The sequence below is a fragment of the Anabrus simplex genome, chromosome 2, assembly GCF_040414725.1.
Source record: "Anabrus simplex isolate iqAnaSimp1 chromosome 2, ASM4041472v1, whole genome shotgun sequence".
Lineage (NCBI taxonomy): Eukaryota > Metazoa > Arthropoda > Insecta > Orthoptera > Tettigoniidae > Anabrus > Anabrus simplex.
Window position 1 is genome coordinate 407,116,282 of NC_090266.1, and position 26,882 is coordinate 407,143,163.

General features: G+C 38.9%; 1 protein-coding gene and 1 pseudogene across 2 annotated transcripts in view; both read left to right on the forward strand.

Moving 5' to 3' along the window:
* spas (spastin) overlaps positions 1-26,882 on the forward strand; it is a 306,239-nt gene that overhangs the window by 128,216 nt on the left and 151,141 nt on the right. The gene's annotated exons all lie outside the window — the stretch shown is intronic.
* LOC136864168 (piggyBac transposable element-derived protein 4-like) lies at positions 7,425-9,246 on the forward strand (annotated as a pseudogene).

Sequence of the window (26,882 nt, forward strand, 5' to 3'; positions counted from 1 at the left end):
TTCTTATTATGCGTGTCCTAAGTGGGGTTGAAACACCCTCCTGAAGAAAATTGAACTACAATATATCTGAATCAAATGTTCTGTATTTTGGTCACAAAAACCTCATATTGTTGACAATGATTTCTGCCGTGTTGATCACATGCTCTTAGGTCTGTAACAGTGCATGCAGCCGATTGTCTGAATGTAAGAGACTTTGTACATTCTGATTCAACAGCCCGGTCTACTTTATATATGTGAAATTTGTCTCATGAACTTGTGTGGCTGAGGCATTTTTGCTGTTACATGCGTGTTCCTAACTAACTTCGGTTGAGACTGGAAACGAAGCGGCAGTGGCCTATAACCCTGAAGTTGGAGTGGTGAAACTGCTGAAAATCACTTCTAGGATAGCTGGGATGGGATTTTAATCCATTTCCCTTTTCATTTATATTCCCATGGCTGATAGACCCTCAAAAAACTTAAATTTGTTACTGTGTTGGGATTCGTACATGAACCAACTGGTTCAAAAGCTACAATGCTAACCTGTCCATTGGGTGGTATCCTGTTATCAGTTAGATCAGTGCTAAATCAGAGGTGAAATGATTCAAGTTATTCTCCTTCTCTGTTACATTTTATATCTATTAATGAATTGTATTCCCTCTTCCCTTATTACACTCTAGGGGAAAAGAAGGTATGAAACATAAGAGTTTATGCAGGCTATTGTAATGTGTTCACACATGAACCCAGGGGCGTAGTGAATGTGGTACGGACCCATTTTTTAAAATAAAAATTTAAGCTCCCTCAAATAAAATGTAAAAGCTAGTAATAACTAATATAAATTGAATTACAGCAGGTATAAGTAATGCAATATATTGTCATGGGATTATTCATTATTATATTTGACTGCCTCCGCAGTATAATGGCTAAGTTGCTGGACTGCCAACCATGAGGTCCCGGGTTCAATTCCCTGCTCTTCCACAAAATTAAAACTGGCCAGAGGGTTTGGAATGGCGCTGTACCTGTCTCAGCTTGCCGGGCAGTGAAAGTAAGGAGCAGAGAAGAGGAACTGGGCACCCTGTCTCAAGGAAATACACCTTGAGACTCATTGAGACTCCAACCAGTCTTTGGACTGAAAATTCAACAGTCAAACAGATTTTTAAATATATTACAGTGACCGAAACTCAAAATAAGCATATAATTCTAGCTGCTGTTTGTTGTACTTATGTTGAACCCTAGTGAAACTGGGCCATGCAATGTGTCTTTGGCGAGGTTAAAGTATTGATGATTTCGCTCACATCAACGGAGCTTTCACACTTGATAATGAGGAGGCTGACAATGAGTTCACGGAGTCTGTCTTGGGTCATAGAATTTTGTAGGTAGTTCTTCATAAATCTTAGCTTTGAAAATGATCATTTGGCCATAAAAATAACAGGAATAGTCAGAAACAGGTAAAACACTGTATGTAAGTCTAAAATACTCGCAGGTACGATTGAATACTCTATTACTAATAGGTTTGTTAAGTCGGCTATAGAGGTTAATGAGGCTATATTTTGTTTTTACAAAGCATTTCTGAAACTTATTTCCTCGTCTGGGAATTCACTACATAAATCTTCATCATATTCATTTTGAAGAACCATTGCTGCATTGTGAATTTCTTCGTTGGAAGCAGAATTTAGAAATTATGGGAAAAAGGTTTAGAATAAGTGGTTAACATAATGCATACCCTCAAAATTATTATTTCATTGGGCTACAGTAATGTCCAAACAGCCATTAAAAACAGTGGTTCTCAAGTATGCTTTTTTGATGTACTAGCTGTCCATCCTGACACATTTGACGATGAAAAATTCAATTTTCTATATTTTAAATTTTCAAATTGTGGTGGAATGCCCCACCTCATCACCAAAAAATTAGCTGATGACAGTACTTGTTCAAAGTTATGTTGGTAGCAAGACAAATTATCATCTGTGTTCTGTATAAGAAAACATGCTTTATCAAGCTCTACATTTTCTGATTGTAAAATTTGTGATGCTAAATTAGTATTTTCCAGAATCTTTGTTTGCAACAATATTTGAACAATGTTTTAAAATTTCTCTTAACCCTTTCCCATCCACATTTTCACTCCGCTTATCCCCAGGCTTCAACCTATTATATAGGAAACATTGAAACAGAGCACATTGTTTCAGAAAAAGTTAAATATAATAAAAAACTGTTGATCACAATATATTCAAATTTTCAACAATATTAGAAAACATACCATCACATTCATTTTTCTATTCAATGAGTCATAAGGTTCCTGCTTCAAACCTCCACCCCTCTACTGGTGATACTCGAAACAGAGGTAGGCTGTTTTTGTCGCATTCTCATGCTGCTTCAATCCCTCTCAACCAATAATCACGTGATTCTGGAAGTGGAATGATGCCCATGTATATCAGTTTTTATTTCTTTTGAGTAAGTGTCTTCCCATTATGTACCTTTTTTTTTTTTTTTTTTTTACTGGAAAGTGCCTGTTTGAATGCTGCATTTATATAAATGTAATTGGCTATGTCACTTAATAGTTTGTCTCCTCCTAACATATGTAAAAAGTAATGTTTCTCGTAATACTTTTTCAAAATTATGGACAGGTTCAGCACCATCCATATAATCATTCCGAGTAACAAAACTAAATGTTTGTGTTACCTGAACTGCCATGGCATTGCCATCAGGTCCAATTTCTTGATATCTGTTTTCACTTATATCACTGTTATCACTAAAATTATCTTTGTTGATATGTTATTTACTCACTAAAACATTACCTCCACCCCTACTCAATGATTCATTGTCACGTTCTTCGCCTATATTCAGGTTAGTTTCAATATCTGCAGTATTCAATCCCGCCATGTTAACGGACGAAACAGCTGACCAGCACTCGCGGAAGTTCAAGATCGTTGCCTAGGCAACGTCAAAACCAATAATCGCTTTTTTTTTCTTTTCTTTTTCTGAGCCTTGTAGAATGACCTGCGTGTTCATAAATGCCTTAAAAACATTTCACAGCCGAAGGAAATTATAAAACTATCGCACAGACTGCAGGTAATGCAGTCGGGCGCTAAGGAGTGGAAGGCAGAGTGAAGAGTCTGGCACCAAGGTTGGGAAAGAGTTAATTGATTTTTCAAACCAACAGCTTGTTCTGTTTCTTCCTTTCTCTTAGATATCAATATTATTTTTTACGGTCTTAAGTATGTCAACAACACCGGGCGAGTTGACCGTGCAGTTAGGGTCGCGCAGCTGTGAGCTTGCATCCGAGAGATAGTGGGTTCGATCCCCTACTGTCGGCAGTCCTGAAGATGATTTTCCGTGGTTTTCCATTTTCACACCAGGCATATGCTGGGGCTGTATCTTAATTAAGGCCACGGTCGCTTCCTTCCCATTGAAGGCCTTTCCTATCTCATCATCGCCGTAAGACCTATCTGTATTAAATAAAACTAGTATGTTTTTATTGTTTAACCACCCATTCACTAAAATAAAATCTTAAAAATTAGGACTTTGTCCTTATCAAATTGTTAACATAACAAATGATTAAATTAGATGGTACATGTTTCGCCTCTCATTGTAGGCATCATCAGCCATAGTTTCACCTTAAGAATAAATCAGGTACCTGATTGGAATTGATTTATGAAATACTGTTGATTTATAACTATGTTTTGTAAAATGCACAAGAGGTCATTATACAACGATTAAAATATAAGATGCAATATATTATTGCATACCTGCCAACTTTCCCAATTTAGGCAGGAGACTCCTGACTTTCAACAGTTTTTCCCGCCTCCCGATTATTCTATTATTTCTCCCGATTTTAGCATATTTTTTGGTGAACTTAAAACATTTTCAAATCCCACCCTTTCACCTTTTTTCGCCAGTGACTGGAAGTCCTTCGCTCATTGGCCGCTTTCAAACGAAACATTGACGTTTATTAATGAGTGAAATGTGCGCGAATTTGCAATGTTTATTGAAACCTGTATATCGCGGTGCGTATATCAATTGTCAATCTCTCGTTCTCGCGTGCTATGTTCGTGTTCGTTCACAGTTCACATCAGTCTAGTCGATTCTAGAGACTAGTTGCTAGACATGGAGTCTTTTTTAGTAATTTGGTGACAGAATATCAATGATAATGACTAGGGATTTTAGGAGCCATTTGGAGACAATTCTGACTAATTTTAATTTCTCAATATAAATAAAGCAAGTGTTTTGTCTGTAGATTGCTCAGAATTTAAAGAGAATGATATCTCTGTACCAGTCATGACCACAGTAACAAGTGGAAATGCAAGTTTTAACTTTCCATAATTTCTGTCTGTATGTATATATGTATGTACGTACGCTCATCACGAGAAAACGGCTGAAGAGAAATTAATGAAAATCGGTATATGAAGTCGGGGAATAAGTCGTTACACTCTAGGACATAAATAATTTTATTCACGTTGAGTGAAATGGTAGTTTAGGGGAAGGCCTAAAATTTAATTCTCAAATATTCGTTATTATTGGCCCTATCGATAAATATTACATAACTAAAGTTATATGTCATTAAATACCCTATCATTTATGTCTTATACAATTTTACCATACCGGCTATGATAACAGAGATATTTGTGAATTTGTATTTTTAACAAGCTCGATAGCTGCGGTCGCTTAAGTGCAGCCAGTATCCAGTATTCGGGAGCTAGTGGGTTCGAACCCCACTGTCGGCAACCCTGAAGATGGTTTTCCGTGGTTTCCCATTTTCATGCTAGGCAAATGCTGGGGCTGTACCTTAATTAAAGCCACGGCCACTTCCTTCCCACTCCTAGACTGTTCATGTCCCATCGTCGCCATAAGACCTATCTGTGTTGGTGCGACGTAATGATATTGGATTTTTGTTGCTAAGTCCATATCAGCGCTGAGGTACGAGAAAATGGGTGAACAGAATTTAATGAAAATCGGTATGTAAAGTCGGGGAATAAGGAACTACAGTCTACACTGTAAATAATTTTATTCACCCTGTTTGACATGGTAGTTTAGGGTAAGGTGCCAAAAATTTCATTTTTAATTACCTATCTTATTGGTCATATCGAAAAGTACTACATAACAAAAGTTATAGAGAATACAATTTCCGATTATTTATATGTTATTCAGATTTACCGTACCAACTTTAATAATATTGATGGTGATTAAATTGTGAAGAATGAGAAAAAAGTCATGAAGGAACGATCGCTTGAATAATATCACTAGAGGGAGCCATGAAAGAAAGGACAACTCACTTTACATTAGATGCTCTAATATCACAAAGTCGGAAGAAAACTAAATGTGAAGGCCTGCAATATAGAAAGCTCATAAAATTGATCAACAATAACATTACATTGACCATTGTTTTTGTGATGTGCTTTGTGTATTCTGCTGCCATTTATCTCCGATAGATGGGATTACTGCCTCAGTGATCCCAAGAGCGATGCCGGTGGGAGCTTCAGCTCCTGGCAGGGTCACCCTTGCCGGTAAGGTCGAGGGTGAGGGGCCAGACTAAATGACAGACCTTCAGCTGTAGGTTCTGAAGGAAGAAAATCTTTGTCTAACACAGCCCCATAGGCACTGTGGGCCCATATCTCACATGCCCAAAATAACTTCCATGAAAAGTCAAAATGAGAGATACACCGGACTGCTGAACCCGATGGCAACATGGCGAGGATAAAGGATTATGAGATTTGGAACATGGAATATACGAGGATTAGCTGGAAAGGAGAATGAACTAGTGGGAGAATTTGAGAGAGCAAGACTTGTAGTGCTGGCACTGACAGAGACAAAAAGGAAAGGTCAAGGGGTGGATACAGTGGTGAACGATCATGTACTCATTTAGAGTGGAGTTAGCATCAGACTAAGGGCCAAATCAGGAGTAGCACTACTGATCCACAAGAACTTCAGAAACAAGATTCAAGAATGGAAATTCCACACGGATAGGATTCTAACGGTCAGCATACGATTAGATCTTGAGATAGAGCCGATGACGTTTATTGTGGTTTACGGAGTGAGCGACGATGTAAGAAAGGAGGGGAAGGATAGGTTCCACGAAGAGCTCCAGAATGTGGTGGATGACACTCGAGCGGAAATCGTATTAGGAGATCTCAACGGCAGAGTAGGAAACCAGCCAGAGGGAAGTGGCGGAGCTGTTGGCCGGCATGGTGAACACATGGTTAACAACAATTGTGAGAGGATTGTTGATTTCTCTGTTGCCAATACCATGTCCCCGCATAAGATGATACATATGTACACGAGGGAGGAACCCAGCCGAGATAAGCGCTCCATCTTAGATTATGTGTTAGTGAAGAGAGATCACCTCCAGAAGGTGACAGATTGTCGAGTGTACCGTGGCTACGAAATAGGAAGTGACCATTTTCTCTTGATAACAACAATGGAAACAACAGCAAAGGTAAAGAGGAAACAACCTAAAAACAAGAATCAAGAAAAGATTAAGGTATACAAGTTGAGAGAACAATTATGTACAGGAGCAGTTCACACAGGAAGTGGAGGAGGAGTGTCATAGGATAGAGGAGAGGATCGAGGAAATGGACCTGGAGGGAAAGTGGAACATGTTCAAGAAGATACTATTAGAAGTGGCAAGTAAAGTATGTGGAACAACAAAGGTGGGGGAGTACAAGAAAAGAACAAGCTGGTGGAATGATGATATCAAGGAAGAAGTAAGAAAGAAAAAAGAAATACGGAAGAAATACTTAAGAAGCAAGATGCTGAGGACCATGAGCTCTATAAGGAACAAAGAAGAAAGGTTAACCCTCAGACACTCAGCGCGCCGATCCATCGGCGTCGACTTATCAGGCTATTTAAGTATGAAATATTGTTTGTAGAGTGCAGCACAAATTAACTACGGTATCTTTGGGTTTTAGTTCATAGTTAACTCACCAGATAGACTCACTAGACGTAAGAAATAATTTGCTTCAGACAAATGAAAAATGCACACCGTGTATGTTTACATCTTGGCGCTGAGAAGTTTTAATTCAATAAGTGTCGTCGTGTTTTGCTTCGTAATACGAATTCAGCTCAGCTAATTTCCCTTATATAGTTTTCTGTGATATTCTATTAGTATTTCTAAGTTTTATTCGCCATTTTTGAGTGAAGTGTAGTTAATTATTCCCTCGTTCAAAGGGTTTGTTGTTGTTTATTTTTGTGCAGATTTTCAATGGAATTCATCACTAAATGATACTGAAGTATTAGATTATTTAGATGAACTAGATAGCGATAGTGATTTTAGTGCCGAAAGTGACTCTGACTACACGGAGGACGACGACAGTGATTCAGAAATTAGGCCTACAGCTGCTCATGCCATATCTGACAGTGAAGATGATGAGATGAATGATGACTGCAGGGAAGTTCTGCCACCTGAGCAACCTCTCACACATCCATTCCAATATCAAGAATTACCTGGACCCAAACACATGCCAACTCCTGATTCCCTTCCAATAGCATATTTCTATCTGTTTTTCAGAGATTTCCTTCTTTCCCTCATGGTAACAGAAACTAACAGGTACGCACAGCAAATTATTTCTAGTAAGCAAGTGTACCTACTCATTGAAAGAACTGGACTAGAACTTCTATTGCAGAAATTAAAGGCTTTCTGGCATGCATCCTCAACATGGGTATAGTAAAAAAAATAACCATTGCTTCATATTGGAGTACACTACCTTCTCTAGCCACTCCATGGTTTGGAAAAATGTTCACTCAGCATAGGTTCTCCTTCTTGTTGCGATTCTTTCACCTAGTTAACAATGAGGGATTGCCAGTTCCAGTAGAAGTAGGTTATGACCCCTGTGCTAAATATTAACCTTTAGAGGATCATGCCAACAGGATTTTCAGGCACCATTACACTCCACACCAGCAAATTAGTGTAGATGAGAGTTTCGTAGGTCCTAAAAATAGAACTAGCCTCAAGCAGTACCTACCCAACAAACACCACCACAGATGGGGGATCAAATTTTGGATGATTTGTGATTCAGTATCCAACTATTGTCTGGGATTTTACACTTATAGAGCTGCAAGATCTCAAGAAGATAAAGACAACATTGCAAAAAATGGTCTGGGGTACACTGTTGTAAAGAAGCTTCTGGTCATGGGGGGTTACCTTAACAAAGGCTACCATGTATTTGTGGACAATTATTTTATGTCAGTGCCACTTGTTCACCATCTCTACCAGCTGTGTACATTTATAACTGGAACTGTTAGGAGGAACAGAAAACTTTTGCCACAACAATTTAAAAATAAATTTTTTGTTGGACAGAAAGTGTACTATAGATCTGGTCCACTTCTAGCATGTGCTTTCCATGAAAAGAACTCTAAAAAAACCCATTCATTTTTCTGTCAAGTTATGCTACAGCTAACGATCAAGAAGTTCCTGCATCCCACAGTTATTTCAATAGGAAGACCAAACCAGAAATAATTGCAAATTACAATAAATTCATGGGAGGAGTTGACACATCTGACATGATGCTATATAGTTATCTGGATGAAAGGAAAACTGTAAGGTATTGGAAGAAGGTGGCTTTTAATATGATAGCTAGGATGGTGTTGAACAGCTACATCCTTTACAAGGAGAATTATAAGGGGCCTGGGAAAATTAAATCTAGGCTCAGTTACACAGTAGCCATTATTGAACACCTGGGGGAGGAGTGGATGGCTACAAAGTCATCAGTCATCGGCGGTGATCTACGAGGACCACAGGGGTTAAGGAAGCTTCCAGGGAAAAGGGAATCTCAATGTGTAGTTTGTAGCACTAAGGAGACAAGGAGGAGATCAAGAACATTGTGCCAAAGGTGCAATAAGGGCCTGCATGGAGTGTGCTACCCCAGGCATAAATGCTGAACTCCAAGTGTGGTGTGTGCAGTGTATCACTAACATTTTTATAGTATTTTATAAATTTACAGTACCTTGAACTTAATTATTTCAAATTAAAGAGAAATTTCTGTTCTTCCTTGTAGGATAGGTTTACACAGAGCAAGACAATCAGTAATTCAAGTTTTTAAACTTCAAAAGTAATTTTTTTCATCAAAATTATTTTTTTCAATTTTGATTATATTTTTGTGAGTGTCATGTCATATTGAATAATGTGAGATATTTTTTTTCGTAATGTACAGACATATGTGTATCAGTACAATTTTTTTAATTTGAATATCATTTAAATAGCTGGTATAGTAAATTTTTAAACATTTAGATGAAAAATCATGAAAATAACTGTGAGTGTTTTGGGTTGCACTAGTGAAAAGGGGCTGAGTGTGAAAGGGTTAAAGACCTAGTGAATATAGCAAAAAAATAGTCATGGGAAGAATTCGGACAAAGAATGGAGAAAAATTATAAAGAGAACCAGAAGCTGTTCTATAGAGCACTGAAAAATATTAGAAAGGAGAAACATTGCCCTCTAAAGTTTATAAAAGATAAGGAAGGGAAAATCTTAACAGAAGAGAAAGAAATAATGGAGAGATGGAAAGAATATTTTAAATGATTTACTGAATGGAAATGAAAATGAAGACAGCCCACGGTCAAGTGAGGAAAGAGAGGAGATGAAATGCAGTTGGCTGTTAGACAACTCAAGAATGGGAAGGCCCAAGGACATGATGGAATAGCCCCAGAAATGATTAAGAACTTGGGAAAGAAAGCAGAAGACTTTCTATTCAAGATTATGGTAAAGGCCTGGAGAACAAAATAGGTACCTAGGGATTGGGAGGTAGCAGTCATCATCCCCATCTTTAAGAAAGGAGACAATCAAGAGTGCAGTAATTATCGTGCCATATCCTTGTTATCAGTGCCTGGGAAGGTCTTCTCAAAGATCCTGGAGACTAGATTAAGAAAGGAGGTAGAGGCTAAACTTGAAGAAGCCCAGTGTGGCTTCCGCCCGAATAGAAGCACGCAAGATCTCATATTTACTGTTAGGATGGCCAGTGCAAAGCTACTGGAGAAGAACAAGACCCTTCATGCTACATTTATTGACCTGAAACAGGCATTTGACAGAGTCCCGAGGTCCAAACTCTGGAAAGTCCTAAAGGAGTATGGAGTTAGCAAGTCACTTTGCAGTTCAATCACGAGTCTGTATAAGAACTATCGGAATTACGTGCGGACAGGAAATGTGAGGTCAGCAGAGTTCACTACGAGACAAGGAGTCTGGCAAGGCTGCAGTCTTCGCCCTCTTCTTTTCATCGTGTACCTCGACCAAATTATGAAGCTGTGTCATGAGAGAATCAAGAAATTGATGGTCGGAAATTACCTCATGCGGCCAGTACGATTTTCTGACCTGGCAATTGCTGATGACCTGATTGTTGTTGCCTCCAGCGAACAAAACCTGAAACACAATATCATTGTATGGGTGGAAGAGCTTAAGAAAAAAGGTATGGATGTGAATGTGGACAAGACAAAGACTATGGTTATCAGCAGGAATGAGGAGAGACACTGTATCATGGTCGATAGTAAACCATTAGAGCAAGCCACCAAGTTCAAGTATCTTGGCTCAATCATCAGCTCAGACGGGAAGATGGAGGAGGAAATAACAGAAAGAATAGGAACAGCAGGGTGCTTGTTTAATGCCATCCGAACAAACTTCCTCAACAAGAAGGAGATCTCAAAGGGCACAAAATTAGCCATTTACATATCCACCTTTGTACCCACATTGACCTATGGCTGCGAATCCTGGGCGCTAACAGAAAGAACCAAGAGCAGAATCCAGGCAGCAGAGATGAGGTACCTCCGAAAAGTGGAGGACAAAACCAGGAGAGACAGGATCAGGAATACAGCCATCCGGAAAGTACTGAATATGAAGCCACTGGAGAAAACCATCCAAGAATATCAATTGAGATGGTTTGGCCATGTCCACCGAATGTCGACAGACGGCTTGCCGAGGTTAATGAGGGAGGTGAGAGTGGAAGGAAGGAAGGCTTGAGGAAGACCACGGAAGTCATGGGAGGAGGGGATTAGAGAAGCACTGCAGGAGAGGGAACACACTGTACGAGAGGTCGTTGCCATTACCGGAGATAGGAGTAGATTACAGTAAAATTAAATTCTTTCAAGGTCCACCTATTCAATACAATGACGTTTTATTGTGATTTAATCACATGTCAAATAGTTAAATCACAGTAAAACGTCATTGTATTGAATAGGTGGACCTTGAAAGAATTTAATTTTACAAATCACAATAAAACGTCATTGTATTGAATAGGTGGACCTTGAAAGAATTTAATTTTACTGTAATCCCACTTCAATACGGAACCAATGAAATTCATAACTGTAAGATAGGAGTAGATGGAGATCTCTCATATCCTCGACACCTCCTGGTACAAGAGGACCGGATTAAGTAAGTAAGTAAGTAAGGTGCGTATTGAGTAAAACAGCCTGCCTGAATATTGGCGGGAAGTAGCTGGGGAGTTAGAGATCTCTCTTCTTTAGCCTGCCATTCCTCTGGTTCATAAATTTTCTGATAGGCCTACTACTGGTACGTAACACACTGGATCATCATAGTATTCCAGCTATTCGATCCCTACTATGAGGCAGTGATTGGAATGAGCAGTATGCACACTTAAATGGAATAATTACACCGGAGTGTTTGCGGCCTGGTCATCCTAGCTCTGGAACTTTGAACTGTTAGATCGACACCGTAGTACTTTGCAGGTTATAAATTTCATTTTTTGTCCGTATTGAAGATTACTTCTGATACAAATTCTTATAATTTTGTTAAATACCACCTATTCAATACAATAATGACTTAATAAAAACTTATATATTTATTAAGTTGTCAACAATTATCAATCAATTATCTAAGATTTCTGAAGGAAATGAAAAATCTAATGAACTCAATATATGTTGTACATCCCTTGAAAACACTAGGAGCCTTCCCCTGATCAAAGAAAAGGCTTTCAGTGTCGCAATACAAGCAGGTAGATGGATAATAACCCATTTTACAACAGCTATTTCCTCCTTTCTGACATTTTCTTTCTCCTTACAGTAGCCTCCCAAGGTTTGTTTAAACAAGTGCATTCTTCTGTTAACTTTCTGGGCGTCTTTTGCAGTTTTTATTTACCAGATTAAACTGTAAAAATGTTGAAAGATGAGGGCTCTAGGTATTTTTTAATTAAACGATGGATATCAGGCAATAGTGACTATACAAGTGACGGTGATGTCGTATACTGTCAAGTATGCAACAAGAGTGTAAAATGTGATAAAAAAAATTCAAATTGAACAGCATTCGAAAAGAATTTCACATCTGACATCAAAAGAGCAAAGTAACTGTACGCAACAGCTACTTTTAACCGACGTGAAAACACGGTGTGATGTTAGAACATTTTCCGCTGATATTTGTAAAACTTTCGTATGCAGCAATATTCCACTGCATAATTTGAATAATCCATGTCTACGCTAGTTTCGTGCAAAGTATTTTGCTAATCAAAGGATACAAGATGAATCTACCCTTAAGAAGAACTATTTACTTTCACGCCACGTTTCTATCTGACAAAAGAGGGAACTGTATCTGGATATCAGTAGATGAAACAACTGATTCGTGTGGCTTAGTGAATCGGAGAGTGATTGTTACAAAGTGCGCCTTTTAGTCACAGATACAGCTTCGTATATATTGAAAGCTGGTCAGTCTCTTCGAGCATTTTTTCCAAATCCCATCCATGTCACATGTTTGGCCCATGGATTGCATCGTATTGCAGAAGATATACGTACCAGCTTTCCATCTGTCGACAAAGTAATTTCAAGTGGGAAAAAACTGTTCCTAAAAGCACCAGCTCGTGTGCATTTGTACAAAACTCATCTGTTCAGGTTTTTCTTCCGCCAGAACTTGTTATTACAAGATGGGGAACTTGGTTATCCACAGCATCGTTCTACCAGGAGAAATTTAATCAAGTGAAAGATGTAGTTGAAGGTATTGATGATAGTCATACTCCACGTGTTCGTGAAGCAAAGTGCACGTTTTAATCTGAAACTGTGTATAAATATATCAGTTTTACCCATCTGCATTATTCGTCGCTTTTGAAGGCGATTAAGGACCTAGAAAGTCATGGAGCACCCCTACAGAAATCCCTGCATTAGTTCTTTAAATCGTGTCCCTAGTGAAACTAGAGAAAAAGTTAAAAGAAAAATCAGTACGGTGTTGGACTCAAACCCAGGACCGAAGAAGATTCAATCCATAAACAACTACATAAGTGGAATCAGGCAGTCTTTGCCATAAGAATGTTCCGAGCAGTCAGTGCCAGTGTACAAGTATTGCCCACTTACGTCCGTTGGTGTAGAACGATCATTTTCAGGGTACAAATTAATTCTGTCCGGCAACGGAAAGTCATTGACCCGTGAAAATATTGAAAAATTCTTGATAACCTACGGCCATGCATCATTTTACAAGGAATTAAACATGCTTGTCAGTTTAACACTGAGTTCAAATTAAATAATAAGTCTGGTAACTGTATTTTTGTTTTATTTTTAGTGCATATTTTCGTGCATATATTCAACATTTTTAGTGCATATGTGCATGCATATTTTTGGAGTTTTTAGTGCATATGTATCCGGGCCTTCAGTTAGGAAAACTATAAGGACAGTTCTTCTGAGAATTCCGTAGCGAAGCACGGGTACATCAGCGAGTTATTTGATACAAATAGCATTGCACTTCACATAAAATCAGACGGGCGCTTGATGCAATTTATTAATCTATGCATTTGCTAAGTAATGGCATGACTGATTAACACATGTAGAGCATGAATTCATACTATTTTCGGAAGGTTTATAGACCGATCATTTCATTCACATACTTCTTGTCAGGGAAGTAAAACGGAACATTCTTGAGACTAACGGCTTGCTCCCGGAAGATGCAACTTATTCTGTGAAGTACACGAATTTATGGCCTTTTTCCGTAATCACGCATCCGTGGCTACATGTCTTACCCGAGTTGGAGATCATGTTTCTTTCACAAGGGATGACAAATAACCTTTTCAGGGCTAGAAAAAACGTGACCGTATGTACTAAGTGGTAATAGCGAAAATTCGTGGTGCGATAAGTGAGGTATTTTTATATAGATTTAATACGATCAGAATCGGGACTTTGAATTTATGGCATTCTAAGTGGGAAAGCATGTTATTGAGGAATGCACTAACAAGATTTCACTGTATATGTTTTAAAATGCGTGGTTTTTGAAACTTTGTATATTGGACAAACAGGGAGAAACTTTTCAATATGATACCTGGAATGCATCCATGCAGAGAGACACAATAGATACTCAGCCATGAGTTCACACATGACAGCTTAAATCATAAATTTTCTACAATAGAGAAGGATTTAACAATCCTCCACACATGAAATATAGGTAAACTAATGAATAGATCAAAAACAGAATCCTAACTTCAACACTAATGAGATTACTGGATACATACACATCCTCCTACAAGAGATTTCAAATTTAGATTCATAAAGAAAAGTTACTAAAAAGAAACCGAAAAAATACCCCAACTCTCCACTACTTCCATTCACCTCAACATTACCTCCTACCTTCCCCTCTGTTTCTCATCTTGTCCCTCGCACCCATCAGCTGTTCAACACGTACACTCAACCAACAGACAGCATATGCAAAGCACTCCCAATGGACCAGCGGGGATGTAAGCAATTGTATATTATTTTCATTTCGAACACTACAACAAAGTTTTCTTCACTTCTACGACCATTCTTGTCTTGTCTTTTCATTTCAGACTCCTAACTACACACTAACATCGAAAGATAACACAACGTTCATACCAATCTTCAACTATTTTTTAAAGGAGTTTCCACCTATTCAAGTAGAAACTAAAATCCACAAGAACTTAAGTAAACGGCACTAATTTCACATATATACGCTCAACCAACCGTAAACATTAATCATATTACTACGAAGTGTTAATAACAGTAACAACTTGCTCCTAGAAGGGGAAGAAAAGGAAACAACACTCAGCAAAATGTTTCATTAGTGCACATTATTCTTCATAGATTGGAATGTTACCGTGCTTTCTTAAAGTGTCACCAAACATTTTACTAGTGTCGAACATATTTTGAACAATTCTAAGTCGCCTAATATTTTATTGTCTGTGCCAGTTTTTGTATTGCACACTTCTTAGCTGAAGATGTCCCTCAAATCGGGACGAAATGTGTACTAATTAGACGTTAAGTCCAAAATAGACAATAAGCTAAATTTATGTAATCATAGATTAGCCATTAAAAAGTATTGGAAGGTAGAAATCATCTCTTAAAATCAAAGTTGAGACATGAAAGTAACGAGAATGTTCATTGGTATAAACAGGTGGGAACATTGTATACTGAATGAGGAAATAAAGGATAAGTTGGGAATGAACTCAATTGATGAGGCTGTCCACATGAACCGGCTTCAGTGGTGGGGGTTATGTGAAGTGAATGGAGGATAGATAACGTATGAGAATGATGGTCTCAGTCATGGAGGGTAAGGGAAGTAGAGGGAGACCAAGATATAAGGATGATTGGACTCAGTTTCTAATGATTTAACCCTGGAGAGGGCGCATCACGGTCTTTTCGACCGGGTTCAGAGATAAATGTTCATAGTTCGTAGCGTAGCGTGCCACTAGCTTCCATCCCCACAGTACCTTACATTGGACCCGTCCACTAACAGTGTGCATAAACAGTGTGCATAAACAATTCACCCCCTCATGCTCCTCAGTTTCAGCCTAAGTGCATTGCTTGACGGACCTGGTCTAAAACTCCTGGCGCGCTCCATGACGGATGCATGTTTATGAGTCGCGTTATACTTCATTTTTTCAGTTAATATACCAAGAATATGTCATGTTTTGTTTTATTTTTGTGTAAAACAATGCCTTCATAAATAGTGAAGTCCAGCGCATCATACCGGGAAAGAGAAATCCAAAGACTTATAAAGAGCGTTAGTTTCACGCACAAACAACCGTTGCCCAATGACTTTGTTTTTTACTATCTTGAACATTACTCTAATATTATTTACAAGCATGCGAAATGTATCTTTAACATTCAAAGGCGTAATTATTTGAAAGAACTAAACCAACAGCTAAGCATGAGATATTTGCAAGAACGGTATTCAGACTCTCCCAGCGGGGCTAAAAAAGGAACATTCACTAAATGTTAGGATTATCTGAAAAAGAGCAGCCCTCTGAGCTCTACAAGAACTAGAAGGGCCTGCAAAAAAAAAAAAAAAAAAAAAAAAAAGACTAGATGCCGTAGATGCCATGTATGCCAGTGATATATCTACAAAGAACACTCGGCAGTGACATGTTCGGTGCAGTACGGAAAGTCAGGAATCTAGTGATGACGCAGAATAAACGTCAGTTGTTTAACATCTGATTTTTTGTCTTGTCAAAATACCTTTGAACATTATTTACAAGTTTATGCTAAATTATTTACTAGTTCTGTAATATTAAAAATAGTTTTTGCTTAACTTTTGCTATTTTCTTCATAACTCGGTCTAAAACACCATGCGCGCCTCCTCACAGGATTATTTTTACGCACCCCCTCCAGGGTTAAAGAACGGAGTTAGAGAACTAAATGAGGTCACAGAGTTTCTGTAGTTACAAACAGAGGATTGTGGTAGAGTTGAGTAAAATCACAGAGGCCTGCAGACTGAACGCTGATAGGTATATCAGTCTATAATGAAGATGGAAATGAAAACCTACAACCTGTTTTCCAGTCATTGACTAGTCAGGAATGTAATGAATGAATCATATATAGGCTATTAGTACGATGGGGTCGCCACTCCCAAAGTGATTTATTAATGACTGATAGATGCTATGAAATGATAATGAAGAGTGTTGCTGGAATGAAAGATTACAGGGAAAACCGGAGTACCCGGAGAAAAACCTGTCCTGCCTCCACTTTGTCCAGCACAAATCTCACATGGAGTGACCAGGATTTGAGCCACGGAGGCTCTTATAATGAAGATATATGTTAAATTTGAAATGTTAGTAAGAAATTAAATAATGCTTTCTAATGTAGGTTTTCTAATTTACAAACTGAACAAATAAGTACTGTACTTGCAAATTATGGTAGTAATATATACTTGTAGATACTTCATGATTGTGTATATATCGCGTGGAACAAAGCACATAGTTTAACATTGAAGAACATAACCTTTGATAATAATCTTTGAATCCTATGGTAGAAAATACATGTCATTTTATTTAATAAAAAACAAAATCAGTCTAAAACAAAACCTGGTGTTTACTAGTTATTTACGTTCATGACCATTCTTTGCTTTTAGTGATATTGTGCTACATTTATGATTATTCTTTGCTTTTAGTGATACTCTGGTGGCAACTCTAAAGAAAAATGATGTGAAAATTTGGTGAAATGCTCCACCTACTTGCCAAAATTAAATGTCCCCTCTTGCTGAAAATGCACTCAGATGGAGCACTGTCGCTGAATTTTGTGTGCCAATTTGGGATACAGACATTCTTTTGTAATGATATCATAGGTGTAAGATAAATTACATTTCTGAAGAAATCAGATTTATCTTCGATTGTCACCATTTAAGCAAATTTTGGCCTTCATTTCAAGCATAACTTGTGCTAGATATGCATCTATTCTGCACTGGTGTCTTGACAGGGATATGGGGCTTGAGAGTTTTTAAAATATTTTTATGAGAGAGCATATAAAACACTAGACAAACCCATATATTAGTGTTTTCCTCTATCACCTCTCCAAATTTGGTCCAATGTGGGCTAGTTATACTCCCGCTTGTTTACGTTACCACGATCCATTCACTAGATGGAATTTTTGCTTAGGCCTTTTCTTTTTTCTTTTTTGTACCCTTCTGATACTTAGTTTGTTCTCCGAACGTCAACTATACATTGAAGCCCCTGCACCAACGTCCTTTTGTTGTTGAGACATATTCCCCACCCGCCAAAACTAGGCCGAGCAGTGAACAAAATAACAGAGATGTCTCTCAAGGAAATAACAGGGGATTGGAACCTGACACCCCGTGCTGTTTATGAAAGGGAACATGTGGACAAGCTGTAGCAGGGAGGAAGGAAAGAAGCACGTTGCAGGCACACACGCAGTTACTCTGCAAAACTTGTCGCTGTGCACTGCGCAGGCTCATGTCAACTTCATGAATATTCGCTATGCTTTACAAAGACTCGTCCACTGTCTCTCTCGTACCACAGCCGAGTGCACTGTACGTGCCATGAACTATCACTTGCAGTGCACTGATGAGGACCTTGGTAACGGCAAGACTCTCGTTCTATGTAGCTTGTACTTTAAGAGTTGTTCATGGGAGTTGATAGTTGTCACAGATAGGATATTTTTAAATTATTAAAATAGTTGTTTCCATGTATTTTGTTGTGTAGCTATTGTATATACCCTACATCACTTCTCTTATAAGGTACTTAAATACTTGGCAAAGAATTTGCATGGAAAATAAAATGCTCTCATTTATAAAATGATTGCTGTTACAGGCAGTAACACACAAAAATGCATGGCAGTGTCATGAAAGAATTTTCCTTCTTTGATCTTTAAAATAAGGAAATTTTAAGTTGATCTCTTGTTTCAGTATCATCTCTTAATGCTTGAAATCTTTATTGAAAATCACATCGACAAGATATTTCAGAAGGTTATTCTTAGTTGGAAATCAACCAATTTTGAGCACTTTAATGGATATTGTCACTGACGAATGTCTGAAGAGATAAAGTCAACCTAGTGGTTCAGATCGCATGGGTGTGAGCTTGCCTTAGGGAGAATGTGGGTTTGAATCCCGTTGTTGGCAGCCTTGAAGATTGTTTTTCCATGGTTTTCCATTTTCACACCAGGCAAAGGCTGTACCTTAATTAAGGCCATGGCCATTACCTTCCCAATCATAGCACTTTCTCATCCTCATGGCGGCAAAAACTTTTAACGTGCAAGTACGACGTTAAACCACTAGCAAAATGATAAGAGTGCCTCACATCTGCTTTACGTTGGGTGTGGGTTTTTTTGTTATTTGTGTAAAGAAATTCATTCTGGGTAAAATTTTTGGCAGTTCCAGAAGTAAAGGAGCAAAATTTTTGCTCAAATTTCCTCACTTTGCAAACACTGCCAGCTCTCTCGAGTCAGAATGTGAACTGTTAAGCCTATTGCTCACGGTAAAATGTTTTGTAAAATTTGTTGTACAATTAATTTTATAAAAATTGGGTGAAAACAAGTTGTTGCTCATGGTAAAATTATTTTATAAAATCCGTGAAAGCATCAGAATGGCCATCTATGAACTAACTTCTGAACTAAGATATTTGTGTGCTGCCATCTATCGATAAACTTTTAAATTAAGAATCAGCTGTTCAACTTACAGTGTGTTTAAGAGTATGGCTCCAACAAACGGAGCAAAACTTGCGGCTTTAGCTGCAATTATATGTTGTACAGTGGTAAAAAGGAAGAAAAGAAATGCCAGGAAATGCTGGACTTGGGATTGGATCAAAAGAAGAGAAGAAGGCAGACGATTGCTGTCCTTGGTCGAAAATGAGTTGAGGTTAGTCCACCCGGAACCTGCCATTTTAGAAAGAAGTGTTTGTTTACCATCGAGCTTCACAATCTTCTCATGACATAGCGCCAGCATCATCGTGATGTCAGCTTCGCTGATGGGTTTGTTTTTGTAAAATTAATTTTATGGAATAGAAAATGTCCTATTTTATGAAAAGTTTTATCAAAGGCTTTATAAAACTTGAATTTTACCGTGAGCAACATGCATTATGCTCGAATAGAACTGTAGCTTCCAATCTAGTGAGCACTTTTATAGGTGAATCACCGAGCTCGATAGCTGCAGTCGCTTAAGTGCGGCCAGTATCCAGTATTCGGGAGATAGTAGGTTCGAACCCCACTGTCGGCAGCCCTGAAAATGGTTTTCCGTGGTTTCCCATTTTCACACCAGGCAAATGCTGGGGTTGTACCTTAATTAAGGTCACGGCCGCTTCCTTCCCACTCCTAGCCCTTTCCTGTCCCATCGTCGCCGTAAGACCTATCTGTGTCGGTGCGACGTAAAGCACTAGCAAAAAAAATATTATAGGTGAATCATTGCGCTGGTTAATTAACTATATCTTTAATCAGATATGTTGGGAAAGCGAAGTTGTGTTTTATTTATGAGAAATTAGTCCTTCATAATGATGAATGATATACTCCAAAACTGAATAAAATATAAACTTGTTTTGAGAAATGCATCATAATCCTCACATGCTCTTCAGTAGGCAACCTGCTTGATCAAAATTGTCATGCGGTTTACTTTCCTTTCCTTGTCGTAATGAGTGTGCTGTCTGGTATTAGCTGTATAGGGACGTGTTGTGTGAAATGCCTGGCAATTACCTTTTGTTTTTCAAATGTTTTGTTTCTCAGCAAGTCGCTGAGTACAATTGTCTCCGACACCGTACTTTCTTCCTGCATGGTTTCAGTGTTCCCGGCATCTTCAATAACCCTAAGCTTTTCTTTGGCCTTGAACAAGAAATTATGAGAACTGGTAGCCATACTTAATACATGGTTCACACTTCACCTCTAATATGCTACCACCGCCACACAGACCAAGGCCAGACACTATAGTATAATGGGATCCACTGTTTGCGGTGTATTTTAAATAAAGCATGCAACCGAGTTTTTCTTCGCTAAATTCCGGGGAAGCTATGCATGGACTATTCGTCTATATACGTTGTGTGTATGTGTGTATATATTATACAAGGTTGGCTGTTTTCATCCCATCCTTAGTTTGCCCTAAGTTATTGTTACTGTTGGAAGTAGTCTGTAACTAGTTGAGTATGATTCTCATTCTGTACTTCTTAGTAAGACTAAAATAACCACCATGCTGTAACTAGCAGTTATCCTCAGGAGTATGATTTTGACTAGTAAAAGGGTCTTTGTCACTTATATATATAGTATTGTAATTCATTACCAGAAATCTTTTGAGCAGGTTTTTTGGGTTGACCATGTTAAACTTCTAGGCTTAAGTTTTACTAATGGTTCCCTAGTAAATGCAGGTGTGACCTTTGGAGTTAGTGATCCAGTCATTCTGCATGAATGATGGGTGGCATTAGTATTCAGTTCATATACTTTTTGGAGAAAGTTCCAGATGAGGTAAAGATTTTGATGTCTAGAAATCTCTAGTTTGCAGTATCACACTGTGGTTAAGTCTGCTGTACACAGTGGATTGATCAATGCTGCCTCATGCTTCTTTCCATACATGTTGCAGGCCTGTGTTGTTTTTGTGGGTGAGCCTGTTAGATGAAACCTAGGGGTGAACATTACAGGATGTTAAACTAGCAACCAGGCTGCATTTCACTGAAATTAACAACTGATCATGGTCAGTAGAAAAGGCGAGGAACATAGTACAAAGTTCTCAGTAACATTTGCAGCAAAAGTGCGAGCTGTGAGGTGTCATCTGACTACTACTATCCCTCTGCAATCGGCAAACCCAAGGCACGCTAGATATCACCATCGGGTTGAGCCAAGAAGCACCAATGATTAATCAGTGTGTTAAAATAAAATACCAATCTTAATCACATGATGATCCTACGAACTAGAAATTGCAACCAACATTTCCGTTCTTACCTCATTTAGGATTTTCAATCCTTTTACTAACCACCATTCTCAGATTGACTCGTTTATTTGCTGTGAAGATGCCCAGCCACATCAGTCTAATCTAATTCATATTTCTCCTTGTAGAGCCAAAGGCATCCAGGAAACGCTCCAGTTGGTATATTCTGCAGCCAGTTCTTTTACTGCATCCTATGTTCTGTCAATTCCAATGAGTTCCTCTTCACCTGTTACACTCTCAGGTGTTCCTAGGTCTTCTGTGCTTTAGGTGTTCATTTGTGATCACTTCAGGCCATCTTATGTTGATATGCTGCAAACTGTTATACAAAAGATTTTTTAATTCCAATATATCTTCCTGTTCAATAAAATTATATTTTATGTACATGTTTCAGCCCTATGTTTGGGCCATCTTCAGTAAAACAATTAAAATATTAAAACATGACTATAATTTACCGCAAGTGTTTGTTGTTGTTCCAAAAAGGGGTTTAGTTGAACAAATGAGCTATTTGCTTTCTGGATTCAACCCTTGACGTCTTCCTCTGCGCTGCCAGTTTTTCACATTGTGCTCTGAAGTTAGACAAAGGAGCCAACTTCCTCTATTCGCTTGCCGGATATGGTGAGTTGGTTTTTTGCAGTACCATTGATTGTTCATCTCCTTAGTCTTTGCAGCATTTGTTTTAAGCCCGACAACTGCTGCTTCTTGCTCTAACTCCAGGAGCTTCTCCTTCATATCTTAAACGCTTTTAGACACTGGGCAGATGTCATCAGCAAAGTCTAGGGTTTCAAGGAAGCTGTCATCCTCCCATTGTATACCTCTACATCTTCCCTCCATTGATTCCTCATTACTCAGTCTAACATGAATGAGAACAATGTAGGAAAGACGATGCAGCCTTGGTGAACTCCTGAACTGATTACAATTTGCTAAGTTAAATTTTCCTTCATGAATCATTTGACATTTGTATCCATCATACACCTTATGGATTATGTTGGAGATTTTATCTGGAATGCCATATTCATGGAGTGTATTCCATATTTCATTTGAGTTTACCAAATCAAATGCTTTTTTAAAATTTAAGGTGAGATATAGTGGGCTCTGCCATTGTACTCTTTGTTTCAGAATGATGCAAAGAAAGTTTGAGATTGCTAGGCCTACAGCTCTGAATTTTGGCAGAAACCAGCTTATTCCTTGCACAATTTGCAATTGAATGTGTCTTTGATTCGCTTGAGGACAATTCTGGACAGAAATTTGCAGGTGATGGGCATAAGCGTGATGCCCCTCAAGTTGTTGCAATCTACAGTATCACCTTTCTGTGGGATATTTACGATTAGTCGTCCTTTCCACTTCCTTGACAATTTCTCTTCTTGCCATACTTTTAAAAAAATTGGCTTCATCAGTCTGACCGAGGTTTGGTATTGACTTTGAAGATGACAGGAGAAATGCTACAGACTCCTCATGCCTTTCAGTTGCTAATTTTTATTAATGCTGTTCATATTTCTGCATATGAACACTGCAACGGCATATCGGGACCTGCACTTACAGTTTTAAATATTTCCTGAATTTCTGTTAAGGTCTTCAGTGAATTGTTCTCTCTACATCTTGAGCTGATCTTAGATTGTTAGGGACCGAGCTCGGTAGCTGTAGTCGCTTAAGTGCGGCCAGTATTTGGGAGATAGTGGGTTCGAACCCCACTGTCGGCAGCCCTAAAGATGGTTTTCCGTGGTTTCCGATTTTCACACCAGGCAAATGCTGGGGCTGTACCTTAAGGCCACGGACGCTTCCTTCCCTCTCCTAGCCTTTTCCTATCCTACCGTCGCCATAAGACTTATCTGTGTCGATGCGATGTAAAGCAGCTTGCAAAAAAATGTTAGGATGTCTCTCGCTTTGTTCTTCATGAGCTTACATTTTCTGAACTTGTCATGGTATGGATTCCTGTAGTCTGTCCCCGTTCATGAACCATGGGCAACGGCAGAGTGGCCTAGTAAGTGGTCCTGAGAGTCGGGATACCAGTTGCTATGGAATGGAAGTGGGCGTCTCCGACATATTCTGAGTCGTGGCCCCCCTTGAGCTCAGGCGGCTAGGACTATACAATCCACCGGTGGTTCCTAACCGGTTAGAGGAGAGATCCTCACTTGGACTATGTGTAAGTAGGGTAGCATCCTGCTTCACAAATTTACAGAGCTCAGAACATTTCAAGCAAGCCTCGGACCTATGGGAGTAATGGAGTCGCACTTCCATTTGCCAGGCGAGGGGCTCCTTGAAAACAACTTGGGGAACAAAATGGCATCCGATGGGGAGCTATCAGTATTAATGCTGCTTATGGAAGGAAGAAAGTAGAACTGGCTGAATCCGCAAAGAGGATGCATCTGGATGTGCTAGGAGTAAATTATATTCGGGTAAGGGGAGATAAAGAGGAAGAGATAAGTTATAAAGTGTACTTGACGGGTGATAAGAAGGGAAGGGCAGAGTGTGGGGTAGGGCTGTTAATCAAGAATACTATTGCACATAACATAGTTCCTGTTAGGCATGTAAATGAGCGAATGATGTGGGTAGATTTGGCAGTTGAAGGAATTAGGACAAGAATTGTCTCATTTTATTCACCATGTGATGGTGCAGATGAGGATGAAGTTAACGAGTGTTATGAAGCATTGACTGACATCGTGGTCAGGGTCAACAGCAAGTATAGGATTGCTAATGGGCGATTTCAATGCGAGAGTAGGAAATGGAACTGAAGGATATGAAAGGGCGATTGGTAAATGTGGGGAAGATAGGAAGCTAATGCGAATGGGAAGCGTTTGCTGGACTTCTGTGCTAGTGTGGGTTTAGCAGTTACAAATACATTCTTCAAGCATAAGGCTATTCACCGCTACACATGGGAAGCTAGGGGTACCAGATCCATAATAGATTATATCTTAACAGACTTCAAATTCAGGAAATCTGTTAGGAATATACAAGTTTTCCAGGAATTTTTCGATGATAGAAACCACTCTCTGGTCTGTAGTGAACTATCTCTATGCCTAGGATAGAGAAAGCGAATAAGGGGAGAAAATCTCCAGGACGAGGAAATTAGACAGAAGTGAGAAGTTTCGAACAGTAGACAGTAAGCAGGTTCAGGACATAGAAAAAGAATGGCTGGCATACAGGGATGCTGTAGTAGAAACAGCAAGGGGATGCCTAGGAACAACTGTGTGTAAAGGTGGGAAAAGGTGGAATGATGAAGTGAGAGCAGCTTGTAAATGTATAAAGAAGGCTTATCAGAAATGGCTCCAAACAAGGGCCGAGGCAGACAGGGAATTGTACGTAGATGAAAGAAACAGAGCAAAACAAATAGTTGTTGAATCCAAAAAGAAGTCATGGGAAGATTTTGGTAATAACACTACCCAGCATGATTTTTGCGGCAAAGCATCCGATATGTGATTTTAACTAAATAAGATCTTCTGATTTCAGAAATGTCATTGGTTCTATTGTATCACATCTATTGTCGCGGCCACCAAATTAGGCGGGTCAGAGAAATTACGCTGTTGCCAAGATTACATAGCAACTGGCGAAGAAATATCTAACTGAACACAACGTTTCGGAGCGCGAGGCAAGTTGTTCTCTCTCAAGCTCCTGATGTTACTTCATATAATGTTTCAAAACAAATTATACTACAAGCTTCAGAAAATACTGCTGATTTCAGTGGTATAACTATTTTCCATATAAACCGCTTTAAATAATTACTAAAAATAAAATCTTGAACGAGTAAATTTAAATCCGTATAATCATGTATTTAAAATTTCGGTAAGCGGCCAAGTTTTAATTTCTTCAGCCAATAAAATTTCGTCTGCGGGAAAAACATAAAAAATCGCCTGACTTAAATTTTTATCTGAAACATATTTCCGTGAGTCTTGTAATTTTCCTGGAAAATGGTTCGGAAAACGATCGTGTAATTGTCGCTAGCTGAGGTAGTTCGGGGCGCGCGCCAGCACAGGTCACAGGACGCCGTAAATACTTTTGGATTACATATTAATATGTATCAGTTTTATTACATTATAACTTGAAATATTTGAATACTGTATATTGTACTGAGTAATATAGAAAAAGAACTAGTTTAAAGAATAGGTTTACATTAATTTACAGTGAATTAAGAATTGATTTCTAGCTTCAAGGCAGTCTAAGATTTCTTAGTCACTGTCATCTCTGATCTCACTGTCTGTCGAGTCGTCATTTACGCTGATGATGAATGGCTCCATTCTTTCTTCCTTGCTATTTTCTTGGCCCAATCGTCTGTTTGAAGATTTTCTGCGCGATTGAAGCACTTTTTCGAATCTGCAGCATTCACACGATCGATGGCTTCTGATGTGAGTTTTTCTACGTCCTTTATTTTGAATGTCTTGTTCCTGTCCGCCACTTCTCTCTTGACTTGAGCCCAAATCAATTCACATTCAATATCCATCTTTAACTGCACTTACGGTGCGAGCTCAACGGTTGCATGCCAGGGAATGGCTCGGGTAAAGTGGCCTGGAGCGGATGGGCTTCAACAAGACAGCACTGCACGATCAGTGTTGCCAATCCGTGCTCGGAGGTAAGCAATTCTCGACCATCTGTCACTTCGCCGTTCCTGTATCTGACGACAGCGCAGTTTTTCTCACCCGCCTAATTTGGTGGCCGCGACAATAGTTTTCGTGTTATTTGCCATTGACTGTCTGAAAATGTGTCATTGAGTCACAGTGCTGCTTTGTGATAACAGCGAATCGGCAGTTGTTAGAGTGGCCGTGGTTTGCTTAAAGGCTGTACTACTTCATAACAGAAACATTCTAGCTTCGATTCCTGTGGCACATTCCGTTTCACTAAAAGAAAATGATATCACAATGCAAACTATTTTAGATAAAATCAAATATCATGAGCACCGGTGGAATGCGTGTAGTGACTTGAAGGTGTGTGGTATCCTATTAGGACAACAAGCAGGCTACACTATATTCTGTTGTTATTTATGTGAATGGGACAGCAGAGCTAGGGACAAACACTGGTCTACACCTTCCTCACCCAAGAGACAAGTTTTGACACCTGGTGAAAAATGTTACAAATGCTGCCTTAGTTGCCCCACAAAAATTATTTTGCCTCCGCTATACACCAAACTGGGAATCATGACACAGTTCGTTAAGGCCTTGGACAAAAGTAGCCCCTGTTTCAAGTACATTGCAAGCAAATTTCCACATTTATCTGATGGAAAAGTCAAGGAAGGCATTTTCAATGGACCACAAATTAGGAAGTTTCTGAAAGATAGAAACTTTGAACAGACGATGAATGCATGAATGCCGTGGAACTTGCTGCATGGAATTCAATAAGAGAAGTCATGATGAAGTTCCTAGGAAATGTAAAG